A 20,804-nucleotide genomic window follows, 5' to 3' on the forward strand; every position below is an offset into this window, starting at 1 on the left:
CATGTGTTCTTGGTGTGTGAGTCTGCCATTGTCAAGGTCACTCATATGTCTTCTTGCTGGGAACCCATTCTCGGCCCTTGTCAAGTGATTGCCACATCTCCGTCAAAGTCAGGTCTGTTATGGGGAAAAAGGTGGTAACTTGGGGTGGGAATTTTGAGAGAGAGTGAGACAGAAAGGGTGAGACAGTGTGAGGGAGAGTATGGAACATAGATTAAGTGTGAATGAGATTGTGAGAGGAGAATACGTATTGTTTCTGCATGTTTATGTGTGTGAGTCACGTTCAAGTTCCCTCAACAGGTTCTTCTGATGGGGTCTGACTCTGCCCGGTTGCAAAAACAAACTGTTGGCACTTTGATGTGGGATTTAGGAGAGCGAAAGAGAGAGAACGAGAAAGAGAGTGTGAAGGTGAGATAGAAGAATTGTGAGAGTGAGAAGGCATACTTACTTATCTTTTGTGGGTGTGCAGGGCTGCGGTCACAAAGGCATTCAACAGGGTCTTCAGGTGGGGATGACTCTGAGAGAGAGTGAGAGAGAGTGAGAGAGAGTGAGGTAGTACATGTTAAAGTGGGAGGGAGAGTGAGAGAGGGACATATTGTGTGTGGGAGAGAGAGAAAGAGGGAGAGAGAGAGAGAGAGATAGAGAGAGAGAGAATGGGAGGGCTCTGATACTAGCTCTTTTACCCACCATCACCAACTCTCTACCAGTGAACTCTGAGGGAAGCACAAATGCACTCAATCAGGGTAACAATCTGGAGAGAGACAGAGTGAGTGGAAAGGGCAGGAGAGGGAGAGGGAGAGAATGAGCCAGAGAGAATGTGTGAACGAGAGTGTGAGAGGGAATACTCATCTTTCTTGGTTGTGTGGATCTGACAGCTTCAAGGCCACTCAGTACTGGGTTTAGTGGAAGGGCAATAATACAATTGTGTGAGAGAGTGTGAGAGTGAGAATCTAACAAAGAGGAAAAACATTCAGGGCTGCCCCTGTGACGAACTCTGTTCTCCACTATGGTAATCCTGTAAATCTCCTGCATGCTGGCCAGGCATTGTCAACTCCTCCATACTGTCCCAGCTAGACATTTCCTCTGCTGCTGTCCTTTCACCATGTCTTCTTCATTCTTTGCATCCACTGGCTGCTAGCTTCCTCTCACCTCACAACCTGACAGTGCACTGGGTGTTTCTTCCTGGTCGGTTACCAGCACAGAGCCAAAATGCCCCCAAGCACCATTTTGTTCTTCCCAGCAGCAACTTACAGAACGATGACATGATAGCTAAAGAATGTCTCAAAGCACCATGTTGGTGGTATTGGCATTACACACCACAGCTGGGCAAGGACCTCAAGGATATGAGAAGTGAGTTTCAGTGGCATGATGGTCACCATCATCATAGGTTGCAGGCTTTTGAGTGAGGCACTTTGAGAGGTGTTGTTGATGGTTGCTCTCCCGGTGGTTGCCACTGTGCCAGAAACACTGCTTTTATAATATGGTGCCATTATATGAATTGCCTGAAAATCTGCCAGTGGGGACTCCCCTCAAAACATCCAGGTCATAATGGTTGGTGACAATGCAGCCAGCAGACTTCCTTGCAACTCCTGCTGGATCAGTGAGGTTGCTTCATGTACATGACAGCCTGGTGCCTACTGGTCTGGAGATGATGTCTGCCGGTGCATCAATGGTGGCTGGTGGTAGTGTGGTGGCTGCTGGTCCACTGGCAGCAATGTCTGGTGTGGCGGGAGCATCTATTTGTGCAATGTCTAAAGGACTAGTAATGGTGGCTGCTGCTCTTGAGGTTCAGAGGAGATGGTGGTCATATACGCTTTTTTGGGTAGGTGTCAGGCTTCGTCCCTGGAAGCTCTGACAGACGTGGAGACATTAGAACACTTCTTTGGAAGTGTTCATGCATTCTAGTGTTCCTCCAACATGGCTGCCGTTGTTTTATCTTGGCACCATGCCCCCGGAACACTGCGTTGTATCTGTCTCCCTGACAGTCCGACGCTGCTGTGTCTTTCGCAGTTAACTCCTACGTTATTCCTTGCCAGCCTACGTGTTATTGTACTTCCTCGTATTCTTATCTGGTTTCTGCCCTTGCCGTGTTTTCCCCGCGTTCCTTCCCTTACTCATTTTGGTTGAGGAGTTACTCCACCCTTGGGCGCCTGCTTCTGTGGTTTCAGCTCATGTGATACTTCCGTGTGAGCCGGTCATCGTTCGTTTCTTCTTTCTTCTGCATTCTTACCTTTTCTGTATTCATTGGTTTGTGGAACTGTAGCGGTTTTACCTACAGGTGAGCTCTTCCCTTCTTTCAGACCTTCTGTCGTATCTCAGTGGACTCCTTCCATGCCCCCTTTTGCTTTAACCGTCCAATTTTTCATATCTGCATTACCTGTATTACTTACCTGATTCCGCACTATCCCCTCTTCGGATCGCGGATCTTCTTCCTGTCTGTCTTACCTGCTTATCTCCTATCTGTTCTTCGGTATCTATCCTTTCTTCGTTCTCCCGACTATTGTCATTCTGTGTACATAATCCTTACCTTCTGGAATCTCGCCCAGCTCCTCCATGTTCCTCAATGGGTCAGCTCCGTGAATGCTCTGAGAGCTGGTCCCGCTCAGGCTCCCCTTAGGGTGCACTCCTGTTCCACCGTGCGAGGACATCTGGATTCGGACTACATCTCCCAGAATCCACAGCTATTTCTGCATTAACCACCAGTGTAGCCTTCAGTCTCAGTTCCATCCAGACAAGGAGCAATTCACTTATCAAGAACTATTCCGCAAGTCACCCAGGGTTTTTTGTTGCCAGAACGCTTTTTTCCTGGTTTGGGTTTTAGCTCCTCGGGGACCACCGAGGCCAGGTTTCATATCCTGCCAAGGTAGCCTCTGAGGGAGCCAGGCCTTTTTTGCACGACAAGAGAGAAAGGAAGCCCAAGGATAAGAAGGCTTTTGACACTTAGAAGACTGGATCCAAGAAAGCTCCTGAACACAGGTACAGATCTTCAGAATCATCAGGTCAGGAGAAGGTTCGGGAGGGTAGGCATCGTTCTGACAGTAGGTCCTTTTCTCTGACTAGATCATAGTATTCTGCTGGAGGAAAAAATCAAAAACATTTTCCAACTCACTTCAGTATTTCTCAAGATCTGTAGTTTTCCAAACATTTCAGATGTTCATATTCAAATTCATGCAGATCCCACTACATCACGTTGCCTGGAGAACAATCATGTTTAACAAGAAGAATCATGAGTTAATTACCGAGGGGGCAACTGAATTCTTGAGCAAAGGATCTTAAAACAAATACCTCATCTTTATCCACATGGTGTCATTAGCAAAATGATGATGGTATTGAAGATGTATTGAAGAAGTGCAAAGGATTTTATCCAGTTAACAAGCACAGGGATCCAACAAGTATATATGTTATTGTTACTTTAAGACAGAGATAACTGTTTCTTGTGCGACCTATTGAGGCAAGACGGCTAGCTTGTACTGTTGTAGTTAACAAAATAAATACTTCACAGTTCCAATCTTCAAACCCCACAGGTGCTTTCTTCAGTTAGTAGGAGCAGGTTTTATGCACCAGTTTTCTTCTCTCATGTTCGGGTTGGTATTGGCAAACTGGTCCTTTACAAATCTATTTTGATCTGTGTTTGCCATTCTGAGACCAGGCTGAGTCAATCTATTGATTTACCAGGATGGCATATTTGTTGCGGCCAATTCTTGGGAAGAGGCTTGCAATTATCTCAATTGGATAGTGTATCTTCTCTGTTCTTTGGGTTTCAGCATACTTTTGGAGAAGCCAGAAGCATCTTGTTTCCAGAGAATGCAATTTCTGAAGTTTGTTATAGATTGCAAACTATCAAATCATCATCTCCCTCATTCCAAGATAAGGTTCATCAAGAGGGAATACAAAAGTTCAAGCAATGTACCTAAGCTATTTAGCCTACTTCATAGGTGGATTTCCCTACATCTTCAGGTTCACAGGAGTTCTTTTCAGATAGATGTGTTTGTGTCAGGTCGCATCGACGATCTTCCGGTCTTCGTCAGCTGATGATCAGACCCAGACACAATGGCTACATATGCTTTCTTTTAAACATTCGGTGAGGGGGTTCACACTGTAATACTTCGTTTTGCAATGATTTTGAGGACTTTGTTGCACACACGTTTGGCCACTAAAGGCCTTGGTCCCTTTGGCACTAGAACTGAACACAGACTTCTCAGATGTACATCTGTATTTCAGATTTCTGAAGCAAATAGTCACTCAAGAACCTTTCGTTGGAAGCTTCAGGTCTCATCTCCCAATCCTGGGTCCTCAATTCTATTAGGCCTTAAGAGTATACATGGGAGGCCTGAAACATTAATGGAATGAAGTGGGATTTGATCCCTTTCAAGCAGACACGATATAGGTTGAAAATATTTTTATCTGGTATGGACCCAACATTTTCTTATGGTTCAATTATCTTTTTGGTTGTATCAATACATATTATATGCCAGTCAATTATATATCAGGTTAGGAACTGATGGGGGTCATGTATTTCTATGCATGTGTCCAAAACATCTATTCAGAATCATCCTGTGACCTCCATGCAACTATCTATTTGAGATTAGGGACCTAATTCACAGAAAGTTTTCCAATGAGGGTTTGTCATTATAAAACACTTCTGTGAATTAGGCCCTATTTCCATAACTCTATGGAATTACCAATTGGAGGACATAAAAACGTGAATGCATGATATGATATGTTAGTTATAACACTTAATACCCAGACGTTTCTAAGGGCAGACCCGGTAATCGAGCCTGTGTTGCTCCGTGTCATCTTGCTTCTAAGGCGAGCCACTGAGCTATCCTTCCGAGACTCAACAGCAGTGCAGTTAATAGCACATTATCCCTTCATGGCAGATTAGCAGAGACCTAATGTAGTGCTGCTAACAGTAACAACTAAATGAGTGTCTGTATTGATACATCTTGATGTTCATCCTTAAACATTGATACTTATGCTGTCATCTTGGGGATGGGTTTGGCATCTTTGGAAAGCACCAATGAGGTGCCTTACAGAGATACTGAAATGCATTAAATGTACATTCTCTTACTCCAAGGTGATCAGCGTTTTTACAGAGAACTGAGTAGGAAGTGCAAACTGCGCACATCAAATTCCCTATATTTAGTGTCACAATGTTTTCATTGGCTCCTAGAATACATGCCTGCGGAACACAGGGGCATACTAACATTAGTTCACCCATTACCCCATGTTGGCAACAATTCATCAAGGAAAATGCCCATCATGAATAATTGCAAAATGAAACTACCCCTGACAAAGGGCTAGACCAGCAGCAGCTCAGGTGAATTTTGAAATATTGCAAAATGAATTGTCTGCACATTCTGCATTTCCCTCCAGCTTTTCCAAACACTTGCCTCATAGGTACTCTACGTTTTCTCACTTTCCTCCGGTGGCTCACTTTCTCCAATGCCTTGGTTCTCTCTAGGCTGGAATATTGCCACATCCTCTTCCTCAACTTCCCTTCTTCTACCCTGCGCCCTCTGTAACTCATCTAGAACAGAACCGCTAGACTTATCCTTGGTGTCAAGCCCAGGGACTGCACCTCAACAGTGCTGAAATCCCTTTACTTGCTCCCAGTGACTGCAAAGATCAAGTTCAAGACCATCTGCATTGTCCACAAGGCTTTTTAGGGCCCGAGACCTACCTACCTACCTGCAATACTGCCTACCTAAATACTGTCCATCACAAGCGCTCCTCTCATCTACCTTCAACCTTCTGCAAGTGAGCCAGTTCTCCAAGCAGAGATTTGGAGGGTGATCTTTATCCTCAGCAGGAGCTGCCCTCTGGAATATCCTCCCTGCCACCCTCCGTCTTGAGCTTGACCTTCTTAATTCCGGAAACTCTTCAAGAACTTCCTCCTCTCCTCTTCCTTCACGCTCCCTCTACCCTGCTAACCCATCTCTCTGCTCTCCCAATCTCTCCCCCTCTTCCTTACAGCTTGCTGACTGGCCGATTGGTGTACCTCAGAGTCTCACTGGTCCCGGGCACCCCCGCCAGTCCTCTCTCGCATTTGCCTCAGGGCCGTACACCCACCCTCATTTATGGCACATAAAAATAACCCAAGCGAGTGGCTCTCTATGCACTTCCCCGTCTCCACCGACTGGGTGCACTTGGACCTCCCTCTCCCTGTTACTGTCTATGCACTTGCACGATCCAAATGCAATGTGCATGAAGTCTGTCTGTCTGCTCTCCCTTGTCTTCTCCCCATAATTGCACTGGTAAAACTGCAGATTCTCCGTCAGGCCTATTTGCTGTGTCTCAACTGTTAAATGTATTTTACACACTTACTCTGCCTGTGCAGAATATTATCATCTCAGAATTTCAAAGGCTCTGAGCGACTGTTGTTTTTCCCCAAGTTCCAACCCTCCTTGAGCGCTTTGAAACAAGTTCCTGTGTATAGGTGCTATATAAATAAACAATACAATACAATATTCCGAGCCATTAGTCTTTTGAAAGGAGTGACTTGACTGGAGGCATTTGCAGCAAACATCAGCAAATCAAACAGTTCTGGATTTGCTTATAAAGTCCCCATACTTTAAACATGTGAAGCAAGACCTAGTGGTATTTCAAATGCTTATTTGTGTAGATTTGCCATTGAAGTGAATTCCAAAAGCTTCCACTTCATGATTTCTGCCAGATTACCAAGATCTCCATGTGCTCTGGATCTTTGTGTTTAAACAGGATTTCTCAACATGCTGGGCCTGTGATTGTGAAAATAGGATGCTGTGACAGAATTCCCTAAAAAGTAAGGGAGATAGAATATTTTACTGGTCTGTTTTGCTTTGTGTGTTCCTGTGAATCAGACCAAAGTGTGAGCCTTTATGAGATATTGTCATTGCATTGTTAATCACAGATGATGCTACAAACCTACTAATTGGTACGTATTTAATTGATTCTGTATGGGCGATAAGCAGAAGGTTCCCCAGCTGAATTCAAGCATATGCATGCAGGCTGTACACACATGTCTGGTAATCCACATATATGTGTACCTGACCCCATGTGATGAGCCTACTAAATGGATACTTTTCTGATGCACAACCTTAATCGTCATGGAAAGCAACTGGTAAGAATTCATATTTGAAATATAGTAACGCAGACAAAGCATCCCTCCCCCCCATATACACTTGTGTATAGGCGCGTTATAAATGCCATATCATATCAAATACGTTATACAGGCTCTTGTTTCTTAACAATATGCTGAAACGGGGCTCTCCAATCTTGCCTTACAGGTTGTGTCGATTTGGGTGCATGCTCTTTTCCATTCCTGTACAGATTATAGACACACAACTACAAGTACCAGAAGGCAATCTGATGTGACCCTAAAGGCCAGGACAGGATAATTATTTCGCATTTGAAATGGAACAACTTAAGATCCTGTTCTAGGAGTGGCACTTTCCAAGACTGATACACACCACAGAAAACTATGTGTGATGTAATGATGGATTAATGGATGGGTTTCACTTATTTTAATAGGGCTATTGTAATTTGAAAAATGCCCACATGTAAGGCACCCTTCACAGCAAAATGAGGAGACCTGCAGTTGGAAGGCATCAGACACTTTAAGGACAGCCATAGAGAGTGAGTGAAAGAGAGAAAGGTGGGGTAGAAAAGGACATTCCAAAGGAAAGACTAGATATTTGGAAAACGTGATAATGAAAGAGAGACAAAAAGAGGGCGAGGGAGAAAAAGAGAAAGAGGGAGAGAGAGAGAGAGAGAGAGAAGGGAAATATAGGAAAAGCGAAAAAAGGGGCATAGACAGCACATGCGGGATTGTCTTTTAAATGAAAAGAGGGAGGAAGGACAAGGCGAAAGAAAGTGTGTGTGTGTGAGAGAGAGGTAGAGAAGGAGAGACAATGGGCAGTTAAAGTGTAATGGGGAGCAATGAGTAGGGTGGAGATTTGCACAAAGGGGCAGAGAGGAAATAAGGACATAACATTGGTTGAGAGCTAAAGGACATTGCCAATAGGAGGGGCCAATTCAAATAGGAAAACACAATTTGGCCCTCGGGAAGTGAGAACGAGCCATGCCCCTCATGCCACAACCTTTCTTCACCAATGTGGCCAACACATATACACATATGATACATGCTCCATAAATCAGCGGCATATTATTCCAATACTCACAAGTCCCTGTTATTTGGATAAGACACGGCTCCTTTCTTCCTGGAAATTATGTTTTATTTTCCCATTGGGTGGGTTGCAAATGATTGAGTAGAGAGTGAAGAGTGCATGGACAGTGTTGTGGGATTATACATTGACATTCTAAAATGTATATTTCCGAATTAGTGCTATGTTGCTATATATGTTTGACCTTAATATTTGCAATGGGTTTTACTAAAAATCTAACATTTTCAGATAACATGTGTGATCTGTTATAGACATATCGACAGCATTGCTTTACTGTTGGTAGGAGAGTCCAAGATGCACATAGTCAATTAAACACAAATTCTATTGACATGACCCCCAAGCCTAGGATTCACTGATGGCAAGTAGATTTCTGCACCTATCAAGTCTGGCCTTGGCATTTTGGATAAAGGAAACATACTGCAAGTATGGCAAAGTGGTACTGTGGGCCGTTTAAAGAAACAGACTGATGGGACAACAGCAACAGATTAAGTGTGAATATCCTGCCTCCAAACATGTGAAAGCTCTGGAGTCTTGAGCTAGCCATAAGATAAAAACTGTCTCAAACCATCACAGCACGGGGGTTGGTGGGAGAAGTTGGGCCACATTTTCACGACGGGTTATTGGGAATGATGACGGGTGTTAATGATGAGGACCACAAAAACATACACACTAACGCTCACACGCACACTGGCTCCTGCTAAAGTGTGCATTCTGCTTCATTTTGGAGCATACATGCTTAGAATATACTGTTTACCTAAGACCACAGGGCTTCCCTGAAAAAATACATGTATCTTTTAAAGTTGGTTACTTCCATTCTCTTCCTGGGAATCTATTGAATGCTAGACTGTCTGCTATGCCCATTGCTTTATTCCTCAGCAGGTGGAACACAAGAGCTCAGCATATACTCGTTGCCAAAGAAAGAACGAAAGGGTGCACTGCATCAAACTGCTGTACTTCCATCTGCTGATGCCTTTTCTTTCAGTCACGTGGAACATATAACTACAGATACTGCTTCACCAGGATCACACGGCTTACTGTAATTAATCGTCAGTGTGCTGATGTTGTTTGCTTTAGTTTCCTACCCATGGAACACAGAAACCTAGATTGTACTGGTTGTCAAAAACCACATGACAAAAAAAAACTTTAATGAGTCTCACTCCCCCAACACTCATTTCATTTTCCAAGAGCTAAGAGTTATTGCCTGCTTGCTCACGATTTTAGGATGACAATGCAATAAATCAATGCATTGCGAAATGTTGATTTCTTCTCCAGTTGGTCCCATGAATACACGAGCGTTAGGTATACTATGTAACAAAAATCAAAAAGTACAACTTGCTAAAAAGACGAATGAAATAACATTTCTGACACCATTTTGCCATACCCTCTGTAATGCTATTATGTAAATGAAATATCAAATAGCACTTTCTGTTGTAAGGTCAATTACACAATCTGAGGAGTTCTGTTCTCTTGTCAAATTTATCTCACACTACAATTGATTACTTACATTTTTTGAAGATTTTGTGATAAAAGATTGCACGTTTTGCAGATTAACTTCACCAATACCATGTTCCGTGTTGAGCTTCTGCCAGACAGTTTAATAACTGCAACATAAAAAGTACCTTCAAAATTGTTAAAGCATTTTTTGTTTAAAGGAAAGTGGTTGGTGCCCAAGGCTATTGTTCTTGTAAGAAAATAAACACACATAGGAGGTGCTGTGTTTTTCTTTTTAGAGTTTAGAGTGCAAACACACAGAAGTGGAGAGAACTGTGTAAATCGTCGGGGAATTGTAGGGTCTTAAATGGATGCCTTGAAAGGCTGCATCTTGTACATGGGGATTTTGATTTGTATCCCTGAATCACAACATCTCGCAAAATTCCCCATTCTATAAAGAAAAGTGTTCTTATCTACTATAATTCAAAGATTAATTTATGACGATGCATATTATATAAGATGCCACTGTTCAAAGTTGAAATGCATATGGCAACACTGGTCTCCTCTTATACAGTGATTCATTGGCTATAATGTGCCATTAAATTATGTGGCCTAAAAGTTGCCTCACACACACTGAAAGCACACGCTAAAAAAGCTGAAAAGAAATATTAAAGTAGACCTGCCAAACACACACACGCACACACACATACACAACAACATATTGGTACATATGACAGAGCATTCCAATATGGTACCCATGAAGAGACTGCCTTAGTTAAGATGAAATGGCCCAATTAAAGTTGTTCTGTGCATCATGGAACAGCTGATTGTTATTGATTGGGAAACCTGTTATTATAGCCTATAACCACGCTGTAATGCAGTATATAAGTGGATCAGACATCCATGTGTCAAGCATTATGGACATAATAATATATTTAAAGGCATTATTCACCAGCTCTCTCCCCACCTTACTCAGGTTCTCCAGCTTCTATAAACAGGCAGACACTCTAACAGGGCTTTCATTGGGATGCCCTTTTTTCGGCATCAAAGAGTAGCTCATTGACATGAAGCCCTCTCTTCATGCGTCAGGCATGGAGCCACAGTACGTTTTAGTTACCCCTAAGACTGTGTCTGTAAAGAAATTGCATACCCAAGAAATATATTATTGTATTTATTGCTACTTTAAAGTTAAATTGTGATCACACTTAATGGTGCCTCCAATGTTAAGAAGAGGTACATAGGATAGGAAGATCTTATCTTTCACAGATCATACAAATAATTCAGGCCAGTAATTGAGAGGGAGAGGGCATGGGAAAAGTGAAACAAAAATAAGTGCAGGGAGCAGGACAAAGCGAAAATGCTGCATGGATAAACACAGAAGATACACATTGTCAAGAGTAATAGAGCAGAGTGAGAGAGAGTTAAGTGAGGAAAGCCCAACTGAATGCATGCAGTGAAAACATCTTAAATATGTAGAAGGAAAACAAGGTAAAAGCAGAGAAGAGAGCACATTGTGGAACTGGGTAGGAAAGGAAAAAGAAGAGCCCAAGCCAGGAGAATTCTTGGAGCAGAAGAATGCATCCGGTGTTTCAAGAATAAACATGAGACATGAAAGGGATTCGTTTTGAGCCTTTTCTTGACATGAAAGTGGTTTACTTCCATTCTTCGGGAATGCAGGAGGGCTTTGCAGAGCGAGGCACCTGCAGCATCTAGTGTTCTTCCACCAATAGTTAATTTTCCTGGGGGTTGTGATTACGATGTCTTTGACAGATGAGGAAATGAAGGGCATTGGTGGGCAAAGGAATTTGATCTTTTGCACGATGGCCTGTTGTTCCAGAGTTCCAGAAGGCTTTGTGGGCGATACATAGAACCACCAAATTGATGCAGGCAGAAACTGGGAGCTAGTGGAAAACAATCTGGGATGGTGATATATGATTTTAAGGATTGGGTCATAGGGTACATCTGGATGTCTTTTTCTGGATACCCTGGACCTAATGGCTAAGAAATATCAGAGCTCTCAGAATTAAAGAAATAAACTATTGCACTAGCCTTGCCTGGATAGTAACATGGCTGCTGTGACTTGTATTCTTTGCGGTAGTATCAGGAAGGTGAGGATGCATTTGAAATTGGGTAGTCGGAAATTGACCTTCCTTATTACCTCCTGAATTTGTGTAGGACATGTTGGCATGCTTGCAAAGACTATACCCATGCATTTAGCAGAGTGAGTTAAGGTGAGTGGGTTTACCAATGTGGCTGGCCAGAAGAAAGGAGAAATTGGCCTAAAGGTAGGTTTGAAGTATATGATATCTGTTTTCAATGCTTGGAGACAAAAGCAATTCTTAATCATCAATTTGTGTATCAGTAGGAAGTAGATTGTGATAAGATGTTGGTCAATGGTGTGGGCAGAGATGTGGAATGCAAACTTCTTGTCATTGGATACGTTTGAAAGATGGTAGAAAAGGAGGTGATGAATTTGGCAAACGTTTTGATGTAGGTATTGAAAATCCATTTGGAAAGAAAAAAAACCTTGTGGATCTCTGCACATGGGTGGAATAAGGGTGTTGGGGGTGCAAAGAAGTATCCAGTTCTGACTTGGAGTTCTCTGGAACTCCGGATATTATATGTTCAGAAACCTCAATGCAAAAGAAGGTGTGAATGTGGTCCAAGAGGATGAAATGATTGGCTGTGTCAAAGGACACTGAGAGGTTCAAGTGGATGAAGTATCTAAAGGCCCCAAGATTTCATCCCTCATGAAGAAGAGTGATGTTTGTCTTCCTCTGGCAGGACTGAAACCTGTTTTTTGGTTCTTCACAAGCATGTGCGATTATTCATAGTAGCTCCAAAGTTGTTGAGTTACAATTTCTGCAGACTCTTTCTATAGAAATAAGCTCTTGAAATGGGCCTGCAGTTTGATAGTAGGACAGGATAAAACTTTTTTAGCATATGCATTATACATTCTTTCTTCAGGGGGGTCGAACTATCCTCAATGCAAGTGCACTTGTGATGAGGTTAGAGATTGCAGGGGCCAGCGAAGCAATGTTGTCTTTGAGGGGCATGAGAATACATGTACGGAAGAGGCTTTCTTTTCTTTTGTTATCACAACAATTATTGATCAAGATAGGCTGGAGCTTAGTCAAAGAAACCTCTTCAGACTTCATATCAAGGAAAAGTGGGGTAGTGGTAGTTCTGGTGTGCCCCACGTTTTTTTCAGAAATAAATTATGATTAAGAGTCAACAATGTCCTGGGAGAATAACTGGGTGTTAGCCCTTTTCAAGGCTGAACTCATGTCATGGAAAATCTTAAAGATTTCAGCAGACGTCTTGTTGGCTTGTGCTACATAGTGGTATAGGTAAGCTTTATTTTGTTCTTAGTTATCATTGAGAGGATTTTGTGTCTTCTGGTTCTTTTGGTTTACGAAAGCATTTCTCTCGGATTTTGTTTGATTTCTTAAGGATGATCAGAGCAGAGTTAAACCAGTAGTTCATCTAGGTAGCAGGCTTGAGATTCTTGATAATGAGCAAGGATGTCCAGAGGTCTGCTGAATTCTGCATAGAGTATGGCAAGCAGAGTATTAGGAGGGTTAAATTGATGGGAGGGATGCACAGAATGTGAGTGTCTTGTGGCTATTTACCCACCCATCGACTGCCCATGTCCTTGCTAGTACCTTGTTCCTTTTAACCTATGGTCTATCCTTCCCCACCCAAAAGAATATCCACATGAGATGTCTTTGACCTTGTTCTTTCAAGTAATACCCTAAAAATGTGGCCTGCCATTGTTATTTCTAAACAGTCTGCTGAGTATTAAAGGTTTAATCACAGCTGTAAATTAGCTACTTGTGTAATAAAAATGCATTGACCAAGTGTGACTTCCCAACACTTCATTTCTATCATTTCCTTACACTGATGTCCTGCTAAAAACACGCACTGGGAAAGTCAACTGTTGTGGGTTGTGTATCAGTATTACATAGGCATTTGCCAGGCCCTGCTATCATATGCACAAGTAGTGAACCCAGTTTCTATCTGCTGCATTCTTGCTTCCCAGTAATATCATTATGGCAATACCTGGCAAATGCCTGTCCCATGCCTACAAAAAAGCCAAAGCTGCTACACTGCCATTTCTTGTTTGTGGAGTGTCTTCAGCATGTTCCACCCTTGGGTTACATCATTTCCAATTTCCACATGTTGATAGATGCTTCCGCTCGTGCTTATTGTGTGGGCTTTGCATGCATGGTGTATTTTCTATGGTTTACCCACACGCTTGTGTAGTGAAGTGAAAGCAATGTTATAGTTGTGTCTCAATGGAGCTGCTCTTCTTTCTTCTTTTACTGGCTTCTTCAGGCGATCCCAAAAAGTGTCATGATTATGATTGATTATGATTGAGTTCGAAATACTCCTTGCTTGTATTGTAGCCTATTTGTAGCCTATTTGTACTTCCCAAGACGCCAAACACGCTGACTCATAAGTCAAGAATTTGTCACATTTCTCTTTGCATATCTCTCCAAAGGGGACAATCTGTTTCTATTCTACAACAAAAAAGTGAACAACGCCAATGCGAGTTATTTCAGTGGTGTGCCACATTAGTGATATTTTGGCACTGACTTAGTGTTTCTGAAATTGTTACGCCCAAGTAGGTAAACACTTTTACTTGTTCTAAAACATCAGAAGGAAAGGCAGGGTGGCTCTACATTTCTTGCAAAATGTTGAGCTCACTCCCCAGTTCACTTTGCAGACCATCTAACCGTTTATAACAAAACAAACTAAAAACGTTCCTTTCTACATGACATTAATTACATGACATTGATGCTGTACTTGCACTGGTTAAACAACTACAGACTGGGCCTCATTACGGGTCCAGCAGTATCTGTGCCAGTGTTACCGGGGGTTGCCGCTGGACCGTAAACATCTACTGGCGCCTGACTTCCCGGTAACACTGGGGTATTACAAACTTGGCAGACTGGAAAGTCAGGCACTGGCAAATTGTAAGTCCCCATCCCATAGAGTCCCATAGGTATCTATGGGAATGGGGACCACAGAATCACTGGCACCGTTGATAACAGTGCCGGCGCTTCTGTGAAAACTCTGCGGGCGGGTGCTGTCTGACTGCGGGAGGGCACCGCACCCACCCGGCAGAGTTGTAGTGTGCCGGTCCGGAAACAACAGTGTTGGTAAGCTTACCAGCACCGTTGTTTCCAGAACGGCACACTTAGAATGCGGCCCACAGTCGTTTTTACTCTATGGTGCCAAAACACCATAATTCGCTGTGCTTTATAAAACACCCATAACATAACAAAACTTGTTCTATATCTTAATCTGCTGCACTGAAACTGTGTGTTTGTCTTCCGATTGCTAATAATAGGACTTTGGATTAATTTGAGCTGAGAGTGGCTAGAGAGTAGACTGTTCCTGTTTATCCAGTGCATACAACAAAAGAGGAACAGCTATAATAGCGGATCCGCGAGAGAACTCTGCAGTCATTCAACCCATCCACAGCCACTAGTAGGCAGACGTAGATGATGGGGACCTATCGATCATACACAATGGTCTCACTCTCATTTGATGCAGTTGCCTGAAGAGGAGTAAGAATAGCCAGGTACCCACCATTTTCCTGAAGAAGAATGGAGCCATAACAAAGCAACAGTGAAAAGGCCTGCACATTCCGGCCGAAACACGTGTAGATGACTGTTCAGCAAGGGACACACTATTAGATCAAAAGGGTCTTTAGGAAGTGGCAAGTAATGTTGTTTTGTGTTAAGCCTTCATAAAAAAGGACATGATAGAATGTTTGCATTGCAGTATGAATGTGCGTACAAATAGGTATGCCTGATTAAATAGGTTGAATATGGTTCCAATTTATATTGATGAAGTTTGTATAAAAATACATCTCTGTTTTGTACTATACGTGGTTATCATTTATTGTAATCAGACCTGTCCACCACTTATGGTCTTGATCAATTGTCTTTTCTAACACTCCAATAACTATTACTTTTGTATTCCCACTGCTAAGTGATCTTCATGAACCCGTAGCCCCTTTTAAGCGAAGTAGTGCTCTATGGGAATGATTGGGATTCAGATCATACTCTTATACCAATAATAAGACCGACTCAGGAAGGTTGAAAAATATAATGGTTTTGAATTGCAATTGTCTAAAACAGAGTGTACAACGGGCGTCAACAACGTCCCACAGAATAAGTCTCAATGCATTTCATAAAAAACATTACTTTTATAGCAAAAACTTGTCATACGTGATGTCATACTAGGTGCCAAAATAAGAAAACCTACTTGGGTTTATGATAGGCTTAAGGTGAACATCTAGGTATGCTTTGTATGGGGGGGATCATTGTGATTGGATCTCTAAGGTCAGGTGGACAGATATGCCCACCCCTAGTGAAAGTCATCTTTGCTGTCATGAAATAAACAATGTTTCATTGGCTTGCAAACTATAGGGCTCTTTGCTACGTGGCCATCTACTACAATTGGTTGGCACGCTGTACCCTTCTGGAATATTCTACTCACTAGCAGCATGCAAGCTAGTACCCCATGTGCTTGAGGGGTGGACTTGACAATTCCTACCCACCCAATTAGCCCAACATCCATCATGACTCCTACTGTCTGCCATTCAATTAGTCTTTGAACTCGGCCTTGCAAGTATCACTGCGCCTGAGAATAGAAGGGAGTGTGAGCATGGTCTTATCTTCAGGTCTCGGTGTAGCTCGTCCAAAGTCCATTTTCATCTTCACCATGTGACAGGAGACCATGTTTTGAGCACCTTCTTTTTATTTAACACTATTAAATGAATAAAACCTGGCACTTCTTCTGTTTTTCCATTACAGCTCAACAGGAGCCCGTCCCGCTTCTCATGTTCAATGTATTGTCTCTAAATAGATAACCAGTTTCTTGGCTGCACCAACCCTTGACACTGGGCCAGAGAACCTTTCTCGAACCTTCCCTCCTCATCAGATGTTTTCTTCAACTTTGACACACTTTCAGCCCTTCTGTTCATGGGGTCATAGATTTCTAAAACACAACGTGGAACATCCAGATTCTATACACATATATATAATGGTGGCACCGCCTGCAGTCTATTCATTACGTCTAGCCTTGCCGATGGTGCTGTACAGAACTTAGACAGTAAGGCAGAACTGGATTCCTCAGCATGGTGTGAGTTGGTTAAGGCTTCATCTGGAAGCATATCCAAGATGTTTTCAGACTTATCCAAATTATAGAGGAGATACAACAGCTCTCGAAACAAACATTGAGGATCATGTGTGCATAGCACACATTTCCTCTTTCTACAGGGCCAATGATATGGTAATGAACAAACATAACCTCCAGACTCACAATAAGCGTGTGATATTAGGAAACTCTAGCAATTTTTGTACAGTTTCACCACAATTCTCATTGAAACAGGCCATATGTGTTATAAAGAACTAAGCAAATTACTGCTGTGTGGGTCCCAATGGGATCCCAGCAGATTGTTTTGTGCAACTTGGTTGATCTCTGAGTTCCAACCCTGACAATGCCATGGTGAGACTTTACAGAACATCTTTATCATGGAAAGAAGTGATGATAATGTCTATTTTTAAGAAAGGTAAGAGAGATTATCCAGTGACCTACAGACCTATCTCTCTATTAGATCTCCTTTCATGATATTCGTTAGGTATGCCCCACTTAGATAGTTTCCACAAGAGATGGCCTCTGTCCAATCTGTCAAAAGCATCAGCCATGTCCAGACTTGCCGAATACAGGGATTTCTACTTTTCCCAACCTGCTTTATTTTGGCATAAAGTGAAAATCAGACCATAGATGGTTGTCCCCATTCCCCTTCCCAATCCACCTAGTGCTTTCCATCCACCTCACAATGTCTTTTAATACGAACCCCACTAGAACTTTACTCGAGATATCTATTAAAGAAATTGCAAAAACAAAGCGGTGATGACTGGAAGATTTTGAATGAATCTTAACCTCTGGCATTGCTCTGGGCAACTCTCCAGACCATCGTTCTTGGCGTGCCAAGCCATTGCAGAAGGGGAAAGACCATATGAAAATCAGGCTTGGTCCCACCCCAAAAGGGGCAGTCCAGCTCAAAATGGTAGTTCAAATCGCTTCTGCATGAGACAACAAGCATCCCCAAACATGTTTCAGCCTTGTTGGACCTCATCAGTGCGGAGTAGTGTTGTAAATAGCGTCACGAGAACGCTGCGTACCTGTTCGTCCGGTTGGGTTCCTTGTTGATGAGGCCAGGCTGTCAGATGATCCGAGGGGACGTGAACGATGGCGCGGGGAACCAGCCCAACACCAGCCCGAATGGAACCGGATTGGAGGTGAACCGGTTCCCAACGCCACGGGTTGGCTCACCCCTGATTTGCGTGGCGTCAGGACAGTGCAAGCACTGGCAGGGGGAGCCTCTGAGTAGAAGGTTCAAGGTCCACAAGAGGCAGTGTGATCTCGGCGGAAGCTGATGAAGATCAGGAGACCAGAAGCTGAACAGTTCCTCCAGGAGCGAAGACTAGGCAGCAAGAGGAGCAGGCCGGACAACGAGATGAGCACGGGAACCAGAAGGAGAAGTGGGAACTCAGAGCCGGATGGAATCAGGGAGGACTGAGCCGGACAGGCGGGAAAGGAGGACAAGGACCAGAACCAAGGTAGGCCAGCGGGAACTCAGAATCAGGGAGGAAGCAGGAGGAAGGGAGCGAGGCAGAACAGGTAGGAGGGCAGGGTGCCCCAGGCAGAACAAGGGCAGGTGAAGGTAACACAAGGCAGCGAAGACACGATCCGAACAAACCGTGTTGAGACGCGGTTTGAAAAAGGATCAGGCTCCTTAAATAGGCCCACCAGCACCTGGGAGGCTTGCAACGCAAGCCGTGCCGTCTCCCAGGCATTGAATACCCCACAACGAGGCTTGAGCCGCATATCTCCCTGAATCGAGCATCCTGCGCACCGCGCATGCACGGAGAGCGGAGAGCGGACGCCCGCGCATGCGCAAAGCAGTGCGCACAGGAGACCCGGAAGCGCCCGAGACCCAGGACAACCCCGGACCCCGAATCTCCAAGACGGGGAGCGCCGTAGCGGGTAAGGAGACCCCTGGACAGGCGGCGTGACAAGTAGCTTGGGTCTCTAGGCCCAGCAGGCACGGGACCCATGTCTGGGCATACTCGCCCCACTCAGAGTGAAAGAGCAAAAACAAAGAGATGATGTCTGGAAAGTTTAGAATGAATCTTAACCTCTGGCATTTTTCTGGGCAACCCTCCAGACCATCGTTCTTCACCTACACAGCCATTAAATAAGTGGACATACCATATTAAAATCAGGCATGGTCCCACCCCAAAACAGGCGGTGCAGCCCGAACCACCCATCACTTTTATGGTTATAGTTTGTCTCACTATGTGAGAGAGGGTATGCCCAGACGTAGGTCCATGGCTTGCTACACCATAGGAAATCAAGCTGCACCTCACTGAGGAGGCCCAACAAGGCCAAAACATGTCTGGGGTTGCTTTTGTTTACATGAGAGGGGACCTGGCCTAGCAGTATGGGCTGGGCTGCTACCATTGGTGGTAGTACCTGACTGATTTGCATATGGCTGGACATCGTTTGCAATGATGCATACAGGCTAAAAAATTGTGGTGTGGAAGATCGCCCAGTGCAATTCCACTGGTTCAGATTCATTCAAAACTTTCCGCCCATTACTTATGTGGTTATATTAAAGAAATTGACCAATACCTTTTGGGGGCTATTCTGTCGCCCTTTTCATAAATTGGTACTAAAAGTGATCTAAACCGGGATTATTAAATTATTTGCTACCTGGTTAAAAAGGTTTTGGAGAACATTTTCCCACAGTTGGATATTTCCCTTCAAACCCAAATTTGACATTCATCGGTCCCACATGCTCTTGAGGCTTTTTATTTACAGCGGGCTACCACCAGGTCAGTTAAGCTCCCAAGGTGATTGAGATATCACGGCAGTAGTACAAGATATGACATTCTTTTTTGCAAAGAAATTAGAAAAATGCAAAGCACAGTCAGAATCCAAAATGAAATTTGTTTGACATTTTCTTTTGGGTGTTTTATAACCATTCAGCATCCACCAAATACCCCTGTTATACTGGCTGACAAATCATCATTTTTTGATTGATTTTGAAATACTTTGGATTTTATTCATGTTATGCACATGTTTATACTGCTGTTTAATTCTCCCAATTTCAGGACCTCTTTCCTCAATGCCAAAAGTTATATCTCAAACTATTTTCCTGACAGCTGAAAGCATTGCTCCCTTGCGGCTTCTCACCTGAGGATCAAACGAGTGAACATGCTTATCAAAGAAGGGACACTGCATCCAACACTTAGACAAAAGTGTGTGAGATTGCTAATCTTCTCAGGTAGCAGAAAAGACCTTAGGATAATATTGTGTATGATGTTTTTGTAATGTCCAGCTATTTCAATTCCTCTTAACCCTTCAATTAAAATCCCGTTGAATCAGGACATATATGTGCAAGCCCATTCGCGATATTATTAACTATTACATTTTTGTACAGATAAATTACACCTCTAATCTTCCCCAGTAGTATTTTAGATATTAGGACCACCATTGCATGATCACTATTTGTATGGTGAGACAACACAAAAGAAACAATACTATCGAGCATGGGATTTGATGTGAAAATCAAATCAATAGTAGAACTGGATAATGTACCAAATGAGGTTGTTTGACTCGGGCAATCCCGATGGAGATTCCCATTCAGCCTACAAATGTCCCATTTATTGGCCCATGCTAGACCTCTGGCATCCCTTTTTGTAAGTGAGGTAATTGTGGCTAATTCATTCAAAACTTGAAAGGTAATCATCCTCATCTATCCATACTTCCGGGCAAACACAGTTAAAATTGCCTACACAAATAATCATAGGTGATGGATAAATTGTCACCAGCTGAAGGAACATCTTTTCCAATTCCAGCCTTAGTGTCATGACTCGCCGGCCATGGAAACTATGGGGAAGGTGGAAATGAAGAAAGAACTAATTCTCCTTGGGAACGCTATGCGCGTTCTAGTCTTGCTCATTTTTCTCCCCTCAAAGGACTCCCAACGCCCAGTGCTACGGCAGAAGTCTTCTTGAGAGGTGTGGTTAGGCTCCATGGACTCCCAAACAACATAGTCTCAGACAGAGGCACACAATTTACATCCAAGTTCTGGACTGCTCTGTGTAAGACATTTGGAATTAG

The sequence above is a fragment of the Ambystoma mexicanum genome, chromosome 4p (genome assembly GCF_040938575.1).
Source record: "Ambystoma mexicanum isolate Mex_15411 chromosome 4p, UKY_AmexF1_1, whole genome shotgun sequence".
NCBI classification, from domain to species: domain Eukaryota; kingdom Metazoa; phylum Chordata; class Amphibia; order Caudata; family Ambystomatidae; genus Ambystoma; species Ambystoma mexicanum.